Source organism: Astyanax mexicanus, chromosome 2, assembly GCF_023375975.1.
Source record: "Astyanax mexicanus isolate ESR-SI-001 chromosome 2, AstMex3_surface, whole genome shotgun sequence".
NCBI classification, from domain to species: domain Eukaryota; kingdom Metazoa; phylum Chordata; class Actinopteri; order Characiformes; family Acestrorhamphidae; genus Astyanax; species Astyanax mexicanus.
In genome coordinates, this window is record NC_064409.1 from 65540355 (window position 1) to 65557979 (window position 17625).

Below are 17625 nucleotides of genomic sequence, written 5' to 3' on the forward strand. Positions count from 1 at the left end.
TTAGGTTTATCGTTAATAAGCCGGACCCAAGGTACCTTTACGTAGGTTTTTGACAAAGATTGACATCTGTGTTTTATTTTTAAGGTTACATTTAAAAGAATTACAAAATATGAAATACAATTTTGATAGAGTAAAAAGTCTTGTTCTATTTGTTTAAATTGTCATTTTATCTTCACAGTCACATAATTTACAACAAAATTTATAGAACATTTGAATAAAAAAAAAATTCTGGAATTATTTCTGAATCGAATCGTGACCCCAAAAATCCCTTTTTTGTATTTCCATCGTATGCATCATACCTCTGTCTTTAAAGCTTTGTGCCCGTTACTGCTTTGCAAAGTGCTACAGAAACTTAAGCTGCTGTAAACACTTTAAACTGTGTACTTTAAACTGCTTTTTGAGAAGATGGGTGTCTCCTTGGAGATTTTTGGAACTCCCATTAGATGGTTTCCTACTAGACATAGACAGAACAGACAGATCAACCAGTTAGACAGGGTGAGAGACAGAACCAATTTTAACTTTAGTCATGTACGGTCTCATTTAGCGCAGCTAAAAGTACAGACTCTACTGATTCAGGAACAATTTGAACCATATTTCTGTGTCTTAAGTTTTTAGTTGATGGAAGAATGCGATCTCCATGTACATTTCTGCATTAACGCTGTATCACAAGTTTATATGACACAATGCTATACCATGACAGGAATTGGTTGTGCTGCTGATAACAGTCTGTATGATCCTTTTTATCTTTGGTCTGAAGCACATGGCATATATTTCTCAGTGCTCAGGTGTTTCCATTTAACTCTGCTTTATTTCACTGAATTAGATGGTCTCTAAAGAAAGACAGGATTTGGCTCATGAATATTCATACTTGCAAATATATCACCTGATTGGCTAAAAGCACCTCAGCAGAGGACGCCTACCTGTCTTCCCCTCCCACAGTCAATTTTACAGCTCTAAAACTCAAAGGACAAAATGTTTTTTTAAAGATACAGCCTTTATTATAAAGATATAGCACTGAGTGCAAGCTAAAGTTAATTCTTAAACTTCACTCAACGCCAGCGTACGGCTCCGCGGCCAATAAGTGTTATCAATGCCGCAGACGTCAGTGCTTCTACATTTCCTGTATCCCTGTGTTTATGACAGAGACCTAAAGTGCAGGAATGTATAAAGCATAAATTATACTGGGTTCCTACTGTCTGCAATCAAGTAGAAAACACTGCCAAACACGGTGCATTTTATTTGCACTTTCTAGGCTGTGTACTTTATGACGTACTTCACATTTACTGATCAAAGGAACAAATCTATACTGCTGTATAAATCTATACTCTAATTTGTTATTGGGATTGCATGTTCTTTAAATTGATGCCTGGTAATTAAATTGTTAAAACCTGGTATACAAGAGATGTCATATTAGCTTCCTTTAAACTAATTTGAGGTGACATGACGGCATTAGTTAGCCATCCACATGCTGAATATACAAAATGTTATTTGAGGACAAGGTGCTGAAAAAAAAGACAGGTTAATGTTACTGATGGAATTTTGCCGATCATTAGGTACATATTCACCTAAGCTGCCCTTTAATGGTCATAATGTTGAATGGAAAGAACAGTAAAACAGAGAGAAAGAGGGCAGGTCAACAGGGAAAAGCCCCTCTAGCTGCATTTGGAAACGTGGGTTACTGAATCAAAGTCATTTGTGGCTAATTCTGTGACTATTGTTGTCATGGAAAAGCCCTTCTCCAGGGTTTCATTGTACATAATCTCTAGCAAAGATATCTCACCTCAAGCCACCTATTTAGTTTACTAGTCCATTCTTTTCCCATTCTACTTGATTGGAAGCATTGTATATGAACGTTGATGACCACAAACTATGAGTGTGAAGACTAACATGCCTTTTCTGAGTCCTGTAAAGCCACAGTATATTTGTGAACTTTTGCATCATCGTAGGCTTTTGGCTCAGAGGAGAAAGTTGCAAACCCCATTAGCTTACCAACATCCTTGATGTGTCACCTCACACTCTGTGATGGGGAGGGAGGGAACGCCATCCTGTTGATATGTGAGGTCAGTTGTGGACTTGTGGCCATGATTCATAGATGGTTGTGCCACTGGGGAACCCACTAAGCCTATTATTAATCTTAATTTGCCGGTTTTATGGGACATTAAAGTAATTCTGCTTGTGTTGAAAGATCATTGATGCCAAAAAATTATGCCATTTGTCGTATTAGCAGTAGCAGCTGTTTTATTTTTGCTGTGATATTTTTATCTTGTAGGGAAAAGCATGGCCTAACTTTTTTTTTTTTGCTAAATAATTTAGGTAGAATCATTTTTTTATGAGCGACTTCCATATGTAATATTTTAGGTTAAATGTAAATGACTGATTGAAGTTGTTGTAACTACTTTACTTTAATAAAAGGGCTGTCAAAATTAGTATTAGTACTGGTCTATTTTTAGCTCAAATATACGATCACTGATTCTGAGAGTTTAGAATTGCAACAGCGCTGTGAGTCTCGTTCAAAGCTAGATGGAACTCTGCAGCTGCTACACAGGTGCAGAAGATGATTAGCAACTGCTCGGTTTGGTTTGGTTTGGTTTGACTCGTTTGTTTTTAGAATTTGAGAGTCAGTTTGTAATATGTGTAAGACTAATAAGCCTCATGGAGTAAGCAAAGTAAAGCTTTTAATCCTGAATTAGTTGAGATTGGTTATTGTTTATTAGAGCAGCAGAAGTCAGAAAGCTCAACTGTGTAATGCTGGATAAGCAGCGCTTTTCAGTTGTGTTTCCACTTTAGGCTCCACGCTGTAGGTACAGAGAATCACAGACTCTCAGCTGAAGATTGACGTTGCCAGTCTAATGGTGTTTAGTGATCTGTCTCAAACTCATATTTTTACACATTTTTAGAATGTGTAAAAATAATGTGCCTGGTGGAGAAAGCAGTCGTGTTTTTGGTCTGAAGCACAAGGCACCCATTTCTTCCAAAAAGATCTGGATTACTGATTTGTCTGACCACATTGGACGTTTCTACTGTATAATTGACCGTTCCAGATGCCTCAGAGCCCAGAAAAGTCAATGCCACTTTTGCAAAGTGAAGTTTTAAGGTGCGTTTTGGAATTTCATCTTGCCTTAAAAAAAAGGTGTGCCAAAGTACTTCATTGAAATTCCTCCTGATTCTTTGATATTATGCAGTGTAGAGGAAGAAATAGGCATTTTTTTATTAAACATTTCAATACATTTCTAATACATGTGTTATAAACGAGATATTCCTTTGTCAGTCTTTGCTCCCCAGTGATTCAGCTTTTGAGTCGATACTGCTTTTGTACCAATCAAAATTATAATCACTTGTTGACATCACCAATCAACTGCTGTAATCCATTCGTTTTTTACCTCATTATAAGCCCTAAATGTCCTGTGTCTCCATGTTTTATGACAGAGGCCTAAAATGCAGGAATGAAAAAAAAAATATATATATATATATATATATATATATATATATATATATATATATATATATATTGGGTTCCTTATGCCTGCAATCAAGTAGAAAACAAAGAAATGTTAGAAACAGTGTTCAGCAGCATGTTAAATTTGGTTGATTAAAAAATAAAGTGTCATCTTGAGAGAGCGTACACAATAATGTTACCAAGTTTTACCTAGAAATGTGGTATCCAGCCATGCCCTTGATCAGTATTTGTGGTCAACCAACTGTCCAATGTGTATTAGCCCCAAAAATGCTGATCTCTATGTAAAATGATTCAAAACATACTCAGCTTTCAGTACAAGACTGACCTAAATATATGTGATTGTAATCTTAAAAACAAGTGTGTTTCTTAATGCGCTTAAGAAATACGCTTAAGTTTATGCTATACAACCAGAGTGATGCAATAGCCTATCTTCTGAATTGTATATAATGTCTAGATGTAAATACCTGGAAATAAAAGCTGAAAGGTTGATCTGTCTCATATACTTCTTTTAATGTCAAAACCAAATGTTTTCAGTCTACATAAAACGTAAAAGTATTTGCCTCACTGTCTCAGTAATTTTGGACGGGACTGTACATTATTAAATGTTAATTTAATAAATCTTAATTAAATCAACAATAATATAATGCCATTGTCATATAAATATTTAGTGCAGATGTTTACAGTAGCCTGCAAATGTTTTCTTTAAGTTCTTTTGCAGCTGGTTCTATAATAGCCTGCTTAGGCTCTGACATGGGTGTGTGGAAAATAGGTAAAGTGAAACAGAGAGAGAGAAAGAAAGGGGAAAGGGTCTGGAGAGAAAATAGCCCATGTAGGCATAGCTAAATCATGAATGTCACCCAGGACCCATTGTTACTTTTGACAAAGTAGTGGCATTTGTCATCGCATAGACTCAGAACTGGAATATTTTTCAAGATTTTGTTCACTTAGAGGAGCTTGCTTAGAAAGAGTGGGTGTGGGGAAAAATGACAAATCTTCTAAAGTTTGTCACACAGCTTAACACTGACCAGTAATCTTGGTAGAGCATTGTGAATAAAAGCATAGATTAAACCTTTAATGACATTATGATTTTTTTAACCATTGCTGTGCATTGTATATACCCTGAATTACAAATGTGACTTGTTATAATGGTATTCTGCCACTTATGTTTATGTTTAAAATGTTTACTTTGTACCACCAAAGTTATTCATATGAGGAAATTTAAATTAAACTAGAAATAATATTTCGGTTTTGCCAATTGTAGAAGAGTGGCCTAACAGGAAGTATCATATGAGACTGTGATTGTCAATATGTGGTAGAATTTTTATTGTTGGTTCAAGGAGATTTGAGAGAAATGATGAAGGCGACACTTTTTGATGATTAAAAGAGTATCCTCCGTTGCTTTTTGGCCAGGGCTTTAAGAAGACCATTCTAAAAAGCCTGCTTTATACATTCCATGACCATCTTTAATGTGGGTTTGGAGTCATTGTAATGTTGGAACCTGGGGGTTGTAGAACTAGCATATTTTATCACAAAAGTTTTTGTATTATTATAATAGTCTTTTATTTTATCTTATATAGGCAGTCAACACAACTCACAGCTATGTCCATAGATAAGCCAGTTGCTGGTAATGTGGTTTGGCCATGGGCCAGATATTTTCCACATGGTGGGCCACAAATTTTTTTTTTTTGTTTTGGAAAATGAAGTGTAATAGGATGGAGTGCTATAAACTAGTAGCTCTCCAGCCCAGAGGGTTGTTGAACCCATTTGCAGAACAGTTGATCTCAAAGCAGATAAACCGCTCCTCACGCAGGATCGAACCTGTGTCGTCAGGGTCATGGTCCATGATACTATCGCTGCCCTGGCTAGTGAATTGAAACACTGCTGGGGAAAAAAACGCCGAGCGTGACAGAGTAACGGGAGGAGTCTAAACAAAAGCTCCCCAGAGAAGTTTTTTTTTTTTTTCTTCATTACCGTTCATTGTCAAACAACCTCACGGCCCAGATGTTTCATATCTATTGCTGACCCCTGCCATAACCCTTTATCTTTGTAGAAAAGCTCACACACTGTATTGCAGTAATAGTAGTTCTGTGTAGAGTTGCTTCTCCTTCCGACTAGATGGTTTCCAACTTTCAGCCAACCTGCTCAGTTTGGCGAATAGTGGATGTCCTGGTCGACTAGTCCCTTAGTCTATACAATTCCTATGTGGAACAACCAGTTTTTCAGCTAATACTTACATACTTACAATTACAATTAACTACCTTTCTGCCACTCAAGGACGTTTACAATTACATTCTTCACTCACTCAATGTACACCGGTGAGAAGCAGGAACCAGTCGCACACAGCATACTCTCAACCGGTACGACCATCCATCTGTAGGACAGTGTATCGGGCACTGAGGAGTTGACCCAGCACAGAGTGCCGTATCTGGGCATACAGTCACACACATTCACACACTAGAAGATCCGATTTTTCTGGGCAATTTAGAATATCCAATGTACCTGATCTCCATATTTTTGGATTGTGGGAGGAAACCTGAGTCCCCGGAGGAAACCCACGCACAAGGAGAATGGGCAAACAGGCAGGTAGGCATTCTCTGCTGCATTGCTGTTAGCCAGTCTGAGGTGATATGTCTGCATGGCTGAATATTCATGAGTAAGAGCCCCAAACCTGTCTTTATTCAGAGACCAGTAATTGAGTGATCTAAAGCAACAAAAAAAACTTTGCGACTTACATGGCATTCATTCATACTAAAGACCACAACTAGACATTTTAAAATGAATTTAAAAACGATGGAATGAGACCTTTAAAAGCAGAGACATTGAGAAGGCCAAGAAAGCTTATTATGCTCAAAAGTTTTAAATAATGCAAATCCAAACCTAAAAGATATTTTAGGAACATTTGACTCAAGTGTGGCGGCCTGTGGAAAAGGAACATCTGAAAATGATGCCTTCATAAAATTGAAGGTCATCAGAAGGAAATATTGTGTTTCAGGATGAAAGGTTTTTAAAAATAACGTCTTGTGGACTCAAAGAGCCAAGGCATTGTTGGAGAATTAAGGATGCATAGGGTGTGAGGAACACTTTTCCTACTGTTATACACTGAATGTTCTTTGTGCTTTGGGCTTGTGTTGCAGCCAGTGCTTATAGCATTATAACATCTGTACAAATACACACATCAGAACTCCCTCATAGTCCCCTCTATTCACATTAGAAATCTGTGGCTAAACTTCAAAAGAGCAGAGCATCTCTTTAACAAAAAGTGAAAGACTCATAGCTACTTAAAAAAAGCTGTGACTTAAGGTTTCACTAAGTAGTGACCATGTAGGGTTCCCAAACTTATTTTTTTTCACAGTTTTTTTTTTATTTGTAATGACTTCTACTAATTTACTGAGTGCACCTCTACTTGTCACTGTATTTTTTTATTTTTTCCCCTGCAGTTTTCACACCTACTGCATGTGTGTGAGTGTGAAAGTCCACTGTAATTTGTGTGTGGGGGTTTTGATTGGTCATTGATATTGACGGGAAAACAACTACTATTTTTTGTCACATCACACACACACCCACACACACACACCCACACACTTAGTCAGCTAAAAGTTAAATTTAATTAGGCACAACATTGATTGATAATGTTAAATCATTTTTATTGCTTTATTAAAATATATATATATCAGAACAACATAAAAAGGTGCTTGTTCTAAACAGATGCAGTCATTATTTTTGTGGTGTTTCTAATCTTTTTATCGTATATTTCTGCCCTTTGACTTAGGTGAAGTAAGACCGCTTAGAAGAGAACCATTCACTTTTTAGGTCATAGAGTTCATTGACATCAATTGTGTGAACAGTCACATTGCAAATTCACTACCAAGCGATTAATATTACTGAAAATTTTATTTATTGAATATTGAAAATGTTTGTTTTAAATTGTAATTGCAACCTAATTTTAGGTGTAAAATTACTAGGTAATGTTACTGGGTACATTTTATTAACTAAAAAAAACTGTTAAAATAACTTAAGTTTTTATTTGGTTGTTATTTTTTGCCACTGTTTAAACAGTTCATAGTTATATTTGTGAGGTACTGCCAATAAATTAATAGGAAGGTAGAATCTTGGTCATTTGTGCTCTGTGTTAGTTAATCTAAGACCACTTAAAATGAAAAATCATTCACCACCACATTACTGAAATTAAACACCAAGACGTTAATATTAGTGAAAATATATTGAGACTGCTGTCACTGTTAATATTTTAATTGTAATTTTAACCTAATTGTAGGTGTAAATACACTTAATGTAAGCATTACATTTAAAAAGTTTTTTTTTTTTTTATATGAAAGCCTTTAAACATGTCAGTTACATGCCCCATCTATGCTGAGGCATGTTTGTGAGATACTACCATTACATCAACATGAGGGTAGAACCTTGGTCACTGTGGTCTGACATGACCCAGATCTGTTCATCTCTGTAGTACGGTAATGACTCAGTGTCCATGGCTAGTTGACACAAACATCGTAGCAATTTCTCCACATGGTACAGATGTGCAGAGAAAAACATAGAAGTAAAGCATTAAAGACTAGCCCTTTAAAGCATTGCACACACACACACACACACACACACGTCTATATGTTGTGTATGCACTTTGCAGCTGTTGTGGCAGTCCATATGAAATCCCCAGCTGAAAGTCACAACCTTGTGGTATTTAATTTTCGCATGTTAAGACAAATCTGTATAGACACCTTTACAAAACATCTTTTGTGCACCTGTCAGTTGGAGTTTTTTGGCTAACCACATTTGATGACTCTTGATTAAAGAAAAAAATATTTGTTTGGTTTTAGTGTGTAGGGTGGTTTTTGAAAATTGATAATCCAATAATATAATAAAATAATAAGAGCTTTTAATTCTCTCTATTCACTATTTGTACATGCAGCTTTACAAAGATGATCTTAGATGCTAAAACTCTTAATACAGTACTGAACATATTGTAGGTCTGTGGGTGGAGAGACTTCTATTCCTCTTTTTTTTAATAGTTTTTCTTGATATTTAAACATCATACATTTAATCTAGGGAATAGTTCGCTGTCCTGTCTGATTTTCATCATCATAACTCTAAATTTGTTCAGTCTAATAACCTTTTAACATTACAATTGTAGCATACTGTAGCATTACATTTTAATTATTAATTGTTATTCTCTAAGCATCTGTTAAAGGACATATATGCACAGTGTTTGTGTAAAATGCTATGGATATGTGCACTATGGATAAGCATTTCAGTCAATATTTTTGTTTATGATAACCTGTTTTTTTATTTTGTTATTTTGCTTTATTTTTTGTAAAAAAAAAAATAAAAATGCAACTCTGGTGCAATTTACAGCACCCTCTAGTGGTAGACATAGTTCAGAATCAGAATCACTTTATTTCGCCAAGTATGTTACACATACAAGGAATTTGGCTTGGTAACCAACATGTTTAAAGGCTTTCATATAAAAAAAACTTATTTTATGTGTTTTATATATTTAACTGCTTACACTAAGTGGATTTTACACCTACAATTAGCCAAATTCCTTGGTGAGAACAACACATGTATGACATGTAACAGTTTCACAGATTATTGACAAACATTACACTACAAAAGAAGGTACAATAAACAATAAATAGAATGAAAATATAGATAAAAGTACTGAAGAATTAAAGAACACTGAGGAGCAAAGAGATAAGAGATTAATTAGAATGAAATAAAATAAAATAAAAATCAGAACTGTACACATTAGGGGTGTGCCATATCGTATCGTACACGATAATATCGTCAAAGATAATATACCCTAAAATATTGTGCCGTATCACCCAACCCATTTCCCATTATATATCTGCTAGAGACAGATTAAATCTGTCCAGTATCATTTATTTTACTTTAATCCTGGATATATGAAGATATTCGGAGTGCATTTTTATTATCATCATGACATTCTGGATTATTGACTTCTGTTACAAATTCAGATAAAATTCTTGTATTTTTTAATATTTCACTTAGAGGTGTGCAGTATTATATTGTATGTAATAATAAAAAATATATATATTTTTTTTCTTGCAGTGTATATTATATTTTTGAAATATTTTTCTTTAAAGTGTTTTGTCATATCGCCAAAAGTATTGTTATCGCGAAAATACCATAAAATATTGTGATATTATTTTAGGGCCGTATCACCCATCCTTAATACACATATGAATAATATTGTATCCAAAAAACTCTTGAAGAAGGTTTATGTTAAATTTTAAAAGAAAGTTGCAGATGATGTTGACATTACAGAAGAACATCTGTACAGCTGTGCAGATAAGCAAAGTGCAAGTGAGCGAATTGTAAATCTGATCAGTACAGTTCAGTGAGTGAGGTTCAGGCATGTCTTTTATTGTGTTAGACATGTCAGGGCACATACAGTCTTTTATGCATAGGTTTGGTCACCCTTTGATGACCTCAAACAAAAACTCATCACTGTGACATGTCCAATGTTATAGCAGATAGTGCCACTGGCAGCCACATTTCCCCACAAACATGTTCCACACTTTAGAGAGATGTTGTTTATGAACTGCAGTTCTAAAAGGAAACTCCAGACTCAATGATACTAAAGAAGCGCTTTCAATCTATGTCAGTTCTTTACAGTTTGATCTTAAACAATATGTACAGTAAAAGTCTTTGGCGTAAGCCTTAACATCAGCCCAGGTCTCGTCGCATCTGGACCCTTGCAGATCCTGCCGTGTGTAGACTGTTGGGGCGGAACCAGACCACCGACCACCTGGAAGTCCTGAAGCAACTTCTGAAAGCATGAAGACGGGAGAAAGCTGGTGATTGGTCAAGGTAAGAACTTTGCTGAGCTTACCTTTCTTTTTTTGCCTTTGCATTTTAGGATTGTTATAATAATAGCATTATTAACTTTAATTCAGTATATGGATTTGAACTTGATCATTTTTGCTGACCACAGTAATGACAGTATTGTGTACAGCAGAGGTCACTAAAAGGCGTGCCGCGGTCCGGGTCCAGACCCAGAGAGTGTCCAATGCGGACCCAAACCGATACTACTGAGAAGTATTTAATTGTATACGTGCTTTGTGGCGCAGTAAACTCACACACCAATCACATGTGGTTTAAGATCACCAAGCGCTCTCCTCTGCCAATCAGATCTGATCAAATTTTCTATAACTGGACCAAACTGAATTCTTATTAAATACCCCTGGTGTACAGAATTTATTTTCAAACATATATCTGGCTTTTCTAGATTTTCTCGAGCATGCTTAAAATGTTGGTGCAGCTAAATTTAATGCAGGTTATTGAAAGTCAAATGGGAGTTTTGATTAGCCATTCTGACCGACATAGCAGCCGACAAGAGACTTCCACAGTTCCCCTGAACTGCCAATAAATAAAATAACATCCTTCAATGTAGAAAGTGCAAGCTAAAGTCTTTGTACCTTCTTCCCATCCTTCATAGGCATCAATTACTTTTCGAATTTTAGGCAGTTTTGATGATTTTTAGCGAACATTTGAAGATTTGGAGAACGTATTCATTTGGAAACTTTATTCAGCTGAAAGATCCCAATTACAGTTATAAATAGCATGGGTACTGTAAATTAGAAATTGTTGAATTTATGATTTTTTTTTTATCTTTGATTAGCTTCAGAAGCTTTGTTTACATGTTCCAAAAAAGCATAAATTCAAAATCTGTAATTTGCATAAGATTACAGAAAATATTTAATACCATGTGACCTTCTAAAATTGTTGATTAGTTGCTTGATTACTGTTTGATGAACATTTAAATATTCTCACATCTAATCTGCACATTAAATTTTTTTTGTTCTGTAAATTAGGGTTTGCTTTCTAGGAGTTTGTGCTTCAAGGGACTTCTTGGTGCTTTTTCTGTTTTGTGTATGCTGCATTATCCGGTGTGTAGCCGCATGATGGCGCGTTTCAGCTGTAGAAGAGGACGGTGAGGCATAACCATAAGAGTGTAAGTAACACTGAAGACTGTTTTTTTTCTCACAAGTGGTGTGACCTATATGTTCACCTTTCTAGACCAGCACAGTCTGAAGCTTTGTTAAAGCTTGCATATTTATTGAGTTAGATGCTTCAGTCTAAGCTTATTCTTAAGCCGGGAATTTAATGGTGTCTTTCTTGACCTCAATGTGATTTTTATACATTTCACTCATATACAATATATAAGATAAATAGACAGCTTTTTACGCCATGGCACATCAGATAACATCTACAGGTTTGCACTCAGGTTGGCAAATAGGAAAAAAATGTTCACTCTCTTCTTTATTCATAAAGGAGCTTTAAGCTTAACAAGTTATTTATAATAAGTAAAACTAATTAATTCACTACTGTTCTTAAGTACTAAAATGCTGTATCTGTACATTACTTTTTTTCGTATCCTACTTCCACTTTTATTTCACTACATATGTTCTATGAGTTTAATACTTTTAATTCGGATATATTTATTAATTTTTTTGTGCTGCATTGTTACTTGTTACCAAGGGCTTCGCCAGTCCTTTTTAGGGGCTCAGAAACCGCAAATGATAATCTACAATCTCTCTGATGTCCCACTCCTGATACACACACGGACAGACACACACACACTAGACGTATGTGCTTGCGTCTGTGTGTGGCCAGTCACTCAGTCATGGATATTGTTTTTTTTGTTTGTTTTGTTTTTTTTTTCCAAAATAAAGGGCCATATTCAGGTTCATGTAAAAAAAAAAAAAAAAAATTATTGTTCAGGGTGAGCCGATACCCTGAAAAATATTCACTGAGTTTTGAGTAGCTTTACACTTTTAGCTACTGCATTATAAGGCACATCATATTATAAGGCACACTATCAAAAAACATCTATTTTCCGGTCTATTTTTACACTTAAGGTGAACCAAATTATAAGGCGCATTTTTAAAGACACTATAAGGAACGTCAGCAGGTCTCGCTGCTAGGTGGTGGTGGTGGGGTGGGTAGCTAACTAAGTTAAGGCAAGCTAAGCTAAGTTAACAAAACTGTAATAAAAAAGACTTTCTTTTAAAGTCAAAAGGAGGATGGTAATCTACACAGATTTCTCTACTGAAAATCGTTTATTTGGGTGAGTAAAGTGGTTCCGTTATTTACAGTAAGCTTAGACTCCCAATTTTTCCAGCACTAAGGCTGGAGCATTAGCATAGGCATTAGCGGCTAACCGCTAGCTTGCTAGACAGCGCTACCCTGAGGAAACCTAAGTGTTCCAGTAAGCCAGGGAGAACTAACATTAAACCCTTTTATAACTCTGCCGAGCGGATTTACTGCTCCTTACAACCTGATTAGTAAAATTCATACATAAGGCGCACTGAATTACAAGGCCCACTGTCATACCAAAATGAAATGCAAGACCACTATTACATTATATTTCACTGCACATGATCTCTTAATTGAAAAATAATTCACTTTTTTTAACTTATTATTTATTTCTTTTACATAGTACAATATAATGTAATATAAATACAATTCTACATATTCCACAAGAATTTACATTTTCAAAAACAAATGCTGAATTTGTGTCAGAATTGCACTTAAAATGCAATCAGCTTAACTGCACTGTATTCCACTGTGTTGCACTACGAATGTTTAAAAGCAAATCACAATGCACGGGATACTTGTGCTACAGCCAAAGGAAATGTCAGTGTCTTTTAGCCTAAACAATATAAACAATATGAAACTTAAACTTTTGACTACAGCACTGCTACTCTTACTTTCAGTACTTAAGTTTTTTTTTTGTTTGTTTTTTTTAGAATAAACAGCTTACAACACTTAAGTGCAAAAAATGTTGAGTACTTTAGCACTTCTAGTTAAGTATGATGCTTTAAAAACACTTCAACTTTCACTCAAGTAATTTTTTTGTAAATTTTTTTTTTAGTAGAAGTTCTTGTACTTCTTGTACTTTACTCAAGTCTGGGTCTCTAGTACTTTATGCATGTCTAGTTCTGACCAACCAGACTCAGACCAAACAAGACATTTATTTTACCTGTTATGTATAATGAATGTAAAATGAACTACAACATTTCAAATACATATAATCATAAGTAGTAAGAGTATAATGATGCCAAATGTACATTTTTACACATCTGCCTTGACTCAGTCATGCCCACTCCTGGTCTCACTCTCACACATACAAAGATTCTTGATTCAGGTTTGAGGTTTCCAGGTTGTGGTCTTGATTTGGCCTCTACTTCTTTCTCATATACGTAGGCTGTTTTGATTCACAACTCTTAGTATTGTTAATTAAAGCTCTTCTAAATTGATGGTAGGGAAAATCTATTGTTTTTACAATTCAGTTTCTTTTCTTACAATGTCTGCAATACCCACTGACTAACAGATTATGCACGTTTTGGTTTCAGCACATCTAACTTTTTTTTTTTTTTAGAAGGCAGAAGTATTTTTTTCAAAGACCCAGTTTAGCCAGTGTAACTACACAGAGGTAACTGTGTAGTTGCAGTGATACTGTATGAAACTGTATGAAACTGATATTATGTCTGTCCTGGAGTAGGTTAAATTTGGCATTTTTTGTCAAATGTAACATGTTATATGGCACTTTTACAAATATTTTCAGGTATGATTTTGGCCACTGTAAAAAAAAATTGAAATCTGATACACAACAATACAACTGTGTCAAATCCTCCTGTGATGAAGAGGAACAACTAACATTCATGGGAAGCATTGCCTTTTTGTGTAGGTCACATAAAAAACATCAGATTTTGTATGATAAATGAAAAGTTATAAAATATAAGAAATCTATGCAGTGTCTTGAGTATAATATCACTTTAGAAACTCTCTCTGAAGAACACAATACTTAACCTACTTAGACCTTAGCAGTTTAGTAGGACCAGACTTTACATATACAGTGTAACCAAGCACTTTCTCGTTTGTAGAATTGCTTGGGTTTCTCTTTTGGTTACTGTCCCCTGACTCAGTTAATAAAAATACCTTTTTTTATTTAAGATTTTTTTTAAATGCTTCTAAAGATTATCCACAAAGGGGAGCTATTGTAACACTAGTAGTTCAGATCCTTCGTCAGATATCCTGTTAGTTTCGAATTAGCGGTGTGATGCCAAATACCAGCACACCACAGTTGTAGTAGAGGGTTGTAGGAGGGTGTAGTATAGTTGCATACATTTTAATTTAAACCAAACCAAACTAATGTCTGTTTATTTTTCTTATTCTTGGGCAGTTTCAGCAGTTCAGGTGGTGCATATAATGGTTTTGTTTGTATCAAATCATCACCCACAAACGAACCAACTCAGACCACCTCCAGAGGTGGTTTCAGTCTAGTTCAGAGTTTGTTTTATGATCTGCTTAATTTTGGTTTCTAGTATAAATGAGTTCCTGGTATTTAGCCATTTTTTGTGAAAAACTGCTCCTGTTTCAGGCTGTTTTAGTTTTTTTGTAGTGCAGTTAATGGGGGTAGAAGAACAATTTCATATCCAACTTAGAGTGACCTACTGTATTTCAAAAAGAGCAAGTACTAAAAGGTTGAGACTTAAAACTTGAGAGCATGTTACAGAATTGTAGTGGGTAGGTAAATACTTAGTATTAACTTATAAACTTAGTAATCTGTTAATTTGTAGTTACAGTTATATACAGTGTATTGCCTGGAGTACTCAGTATCATTAGAACTTGGTGTGCAGTCCCCAAACTGTTCCTGCAAAGTTGGGAGCATGAAATTGTCCAAAATCTCTTAGTATGATGAAGTATTAATTGTACCTTTCATTAGAACTAAGAAGCTGAGCCCAGCTCCCGAAAAACAAACCCACACCTAATCCCTCCTCCACCAAACTTTTCACTTAGCATAATGCAGCCAGACAAGAGCTGATTTCTGAGAGCTGAGAGCATGCTGGAATTCACTGAGCTCCCGAGAGCGACCAATTCTCTTACTTAAGTTTGTAGAAGCAGTTTGCATGTCTATGTCCTATTTTATATACCTGTGTATAAATTAAAACACGATTTTAATTGTGTTGCCAGAGACATTATCAAACTTGAGATGGATTCCAAAAAGTTATGTTCATGAAAATGAGTAAAAATTGGATAACACGTGTGTAATGTCTAGTATCTTTTTTTGGACATACAGATGAATCTAAACAAATAAAAATACTGGATATTACATGGTTGGTCCAATTTTTCTACTTTTTTCCCTACATTTTCGCTGTTGCATTTATAAAAATTCATAGGATTGTGGACTGGCTGAGTACCTAAGCCTAATGCCAGAGCTGACCCCATTCAGTGTTGGCCTTGATTGTTACTAATCAAAATGAGACATGCACCTTTCTTTATCCCTTACATGTGTTCCAACTAGTTCTAATATTTATCCCTAGATAACAGTTTAGATAACGTTTTGAAGTTCTAGGCTTTAACAGAAAAAATCCCAGTGTCTAAGTTAACCCTGCCAGTGATAATTAAGAGGGAAAGTGCTGACCTATTGAGTGATGAATAACAAGATTTGATTACAGTTCCATTTATTGAATGTATATTTGCTAACTGGTGTTTTTTTTTAATCTAGACTGCAAAACCATGTAATACAAGTGTTTGCGTTCCCCCCAGTGAATCTTAAGATGGGAAGTGCTGACCTATTGAGTAATGAAGAGGAAGGTAAGGTTATAATTTTCTTTCTTTCTTCTTCCTTGTACATCTTTCAAGGTTTAGGTATGTTTTTTCTTTTGTTTTGCATAAAGGAAACTAACTTAACTAAAGTAACAGGTGTTTCTTACCTTATTGGTTATGTTGACACATTTCCTGCAGACACATTCCTGTCTACTGAGTCTGTTTTTATAATGGATTTGTCATTCCTCCTGGGTGTGCTTTCTTGTAGCTTTGTTAGAAGAGGTTTTTTCTTCGGTGCTTTGAAGGAAACACCGTTAAATTCCTAAAATTTCCCATGTTTTAATAGTTGAATTACTTGTATGTTTAGAATTGTTATATTTCTGCTTGACACCTTTATATTTAAGGTTCAGAGATTTTAATTTATACCTAAAAGTTGTGTTTTACATGAATCTGTTCACCGAACATTTTTTCTTATCCTCTGGCTTAACTTCTTGACCTTGAAGTGACCTCAGATGGGCAGCAGTGTTCTTTTTCTGGCAAGTATTGGTTCCTCCTTGCTTTCCTGTCATACAGATGGTCCAGTGTTTGCCAGAAAATGGCATTACTCAATGCAAAATATACCTTTGGTTTCTTAGATTTTATGCTAGGGTTTTTTGTGGCTTCTTGTAATATTACTAATCATGTTCCTGGAGTGGTGATTTTCTAGACGACGTAAAAGTGATGCGGAGTGTTCTCTGTTTCTGTGTATTTGTGTGTATTGGTAAAGGCATTCTAACAATTTCTCAATCCTACACCCCTCCTGGTTGTCTAGATCTCAGATTGTTAGAGGGTGATTGACACTGCAGGGAGGTTTAATTGGCAGACATCCCTTGTTGCAAAAATTTATTTTAGGGAGGTACCCCCGGACCTGGACCCTATATATATATATATATATATTAACCCCTATATATATTAACTCACCTCAATGTGCCTTTTGTCGTGGGCAATGCTAAAATCACTATTCTAAACTGTACAGCAGGCAAGACTTTCATTGTTTTTTACTTTTATCAGACATGGATATACTTCAGACTAGTCCCAGGTAAAATAAGTTTTGATTGGAGCCACGATGCTCCTGAACGCATCCCGTCCAGGTGGCAAAAACATGTAGTGTAACATTGCCCACTGACACTAAAAACTGATTCTCTGACCCTCTCTGTTTTGCATGTGCTTCATTAATATGCACACGAGAGGAGTGCCTTTCTCTCCCTCTCCTTCTCTTTCACACACGTGTTTGGGGAAAAAGTCTGTGTTGCCTGCGTGTGCGTTTGTGTTCACTCTTTGGCCACTTTCTAGATTCAGGGAGTTTTTTATCTGATATTCAAACATCAGTAAGCTATTATTGATATGCGGTAGACTTCCGCAACCTTCGGGAGACTTGGGAAGTCTAAATTGGGGGCTAGAATATCTTAGACCTCACACAGAGATGAAAGAACAGCCCTGACAGGCAAGATGGGACCAAGTTCACAATGCATGCTGTCTTTTTCCAGCAAACAGTTCACTTGGTCTCTGAGATCTCAATTTGTCCTACGCCTACGTTA